Raw genomic sequence first — 3,045 nt, 5'->3', positions numbered from 1 at the left:
TGTGATAGCCACGCGTGCTTCTTGTTTATGACACGGTATAGAACACGTGTACCTGACGGCCCTTATCATCATCGTGCACTAATATACTAATGTCCTAACAAACTCTTAATTCAAACTCAATGGAACGAGGCGTTTTCCGCTTTATCAATATCCATCATGTGTAATATTTGTCAGTCTAATTGAGTAAGAAATGTCCTGCTCACAAATCAGAAACAAAATCGTCAGCTGTACTAACCAGCAATGAACATCGAACACATGTAATTTTAAACCGCTCTAGCAAAAGCATTATTTCTCAGCGAGTAAAATGGTGATTGTTATAAACTTCCTCCTAGTCTTTATCAACCAACCTCTCCCGATATCCTGTGTTGTGAATCTGTCAAATATCGAACCAAATCGACATGTACCAGGTAAACACTGAAACATCTAATTACCATACACAATGGAAATCGAAGTTATCACGCTTGGTGGAAAGCTGTCCTCATTTGTTTGTCTGTGAGAAAGAGTTGATCGGTTGATTTAGAAGAATCTATCGTGTCTTTGATTTCCAATTCTGGTGAGTGTACGTGTCACTGATCTCAGTCAGGGTGTATTTAACACATTTATTTTTTCTCGATTTATTTTCAAATTTTACAAAAGTATCCAGTAAGTTACCAACCATATACGAATAGCACCGTTCACTTGTCTTTGAAGTGAAAATTGTCTCAATCACAGGAAGAATGATTTCCTGTACCGAGGAAAATCAAATATCCTTATAGGAGAAATGTTTTACTGTGATGATTAGACAGACCAATGCTGTTTGGGGTTCTTTAAAACCCCATTCAATCAATTTTACTTCTCGAGTAAGCAGTATATTATGACGTAACCTGAACTATAAAGTGTGGAGACTTAGAATCCAATGAAAACGAGGAAGCTAGAGTTGATTGGCTCTCTGAATTATCGTAAAACTGAAGCAGTATAACCAAACAATTCGTCATCAATTGTCAACATGTTTCAAGAGTTCATTTTACAAGGAATCATTTCCCCTAGTCAAATCATAGTTCTCTTCTCTATAATCTGTGGGAGTTACTTCCCTTCTGTCATGTCTTCCTAAATATAGGTATTTTAGCAGTAGAGCATGACATAGTCTCCGGTATGGTATTTACGGAGATTGTAGTTTACTTTTTTTTTTTTATTACTAGTGCTTGCTTACAACTAGATACTACATAAGTAGCGACTTTAATGAATTTCTCGATTGAGTTTTCTCAGTATTACAGCGTAACGAGTCAGAAATCAGTTTCTTATTTGTGGAGATGAAGAATGATTTAGAAATTCATCAGTTCATCATTCTGATTTGATGGAATTTTATATTGAATGTAATTTTATTTCAGCAAAATATTATTTTGGTATGATTCAAATAAAATGCGTGATTTTATCGGTAGTGTCATTTCTTTATAGAACTAATGAAGAACACCAGAAAACGGTTGTATGAAATATCGAATAACGAATAGTAAATGCATTTATTTGGTGACGTATCGAGTGTATCGGAAGGTGTGTTTATTGGGTGACGTGTCGAGGATAAAGGATGATATGTTTATTAGGTGATGTTTCGAGGGAAAAGGATGGTGTGTTTATTGGGTGACGTGTCGAGGATAAAGGATGATGTGTTTATTTGGTGATGTTTCGAGGGAAACGGATGATGTGTTTATTGGGTGGAGTGTCAATTGTATCGGATGGTGTGTTTATCAAGTGATGTGTCGAGTGTATCGGATGGTGTGTTTATTAGTTGACGTGTCGCGGGTATCGGACGGTGTGTTTATTGGGTGACGTGTCGAGGGTAAAGGATGGTGTGTTTATTGGGTGATTAATGGAGTGTATCGGATGGTGTGCTTATTTGGTGACGTATCGAGTGTATCGGATGGTGTGTTTATTGGGTGACGTTTGGAGGGTATCGGATGGTGTGTTTATTGGGTGACGTGTCGAGGATATCGGATGGTGTGTATATTAGTTGAAGTGTCGATGGTATCGGATGGTGTGTTTATTGGGTGACGTGTCGAGGGTATGGGATGGTGTGTCCGATCAACATTTATCTTAAATGATTGAAAATATATCGTGTTTGCCAGCATTAACCATACACTGAGTTATTGTGTATACATGCACTAGCAGTCCCATCCACATAAAAATGTCTTCACCCGTTTCATTTATAATAAAGAAACAAGAAAGTTTATCCCTAGTTCGTCTAAAATATATGAAATATTGAAATGAATTTAATCTACAAATATTGAAATGAATTTAATCTATGTGTTGTCCACGCATTCCTAACTGTTCGTCGGAGCCATCACTTTCCTTGGCTGATAGCTGAGAGCCCGGTATCAGGAATACGGTTACGTTGGCATATCGTGATATAAGTATATATATAGATCAAGGCAATATTATATAGGGATATCTGTATGTTCATAAGAAATGTAAGCAAATTCATAGGACTTGGTGGCTGAGACATCGTGTTTTACATTAGAGTTTCGTAACGCCTGAATGTTTGTTTAATATGTACGATATGTGTAACAGCGATAAGGAAGCTAGCATATAGGTAAAAAAGAATGTGTTTCATCTACAGGTGTGAGAACAATCATGTGGGCATGATATCATTACCTTGGTATCACGTTCCTGTTTACTACCTGTGACACCTTGGTATCACGTTCCTGTTTACTACCTGTGACACCTTGGTATCACGTTCCTGTTTACTACCTGTGACACCTTGGTATCACGTTCCTGTTCACTACCTGTGACACCTTGGTATCACGTTCCTGTTTACTACCTGTGACACCTTGGTATCACGTTCCTGTTTACTACCTGTGACACCTTGGGACAGGTTCCTGTTTACTACCTGTGACTCCTTGGGACAGGTTTCTGTTTACTACCTGTGACACATTGGTATCACGTTCCTGTTTACTACCTGTGACACCTTGGGACAGGTTCCTGTTTACTACCTGTGACACCTTGGTATTACGTTCCTGTTTACTACCTGTGACACATTGGTATCACGTTCCTGTTTACTACCTGTGACACCTT

Source organism: Ylistrum balloti, unplaced genomic scaffold, assembly GCF_031769215.1.
Source record: "Ylistrum balloti isolate Yb309-2 unplaced genomic scaffold, AGI_CSIRO_Ybal_v1 Utg370728, whole genome shotgun sequence".
In the NCBI taxonomy this organism is placed as follows: Eukaryota; Metazoa; Mollusca; class Bivalvia; order Pectinida; family Pectinidae; genus Ylistrum; species Ylistrum balloti.
The sequence above is the reverse complement of the archived record's forward strand: the minus strand, read 5'-3'. Positions refer to the sequence as shown.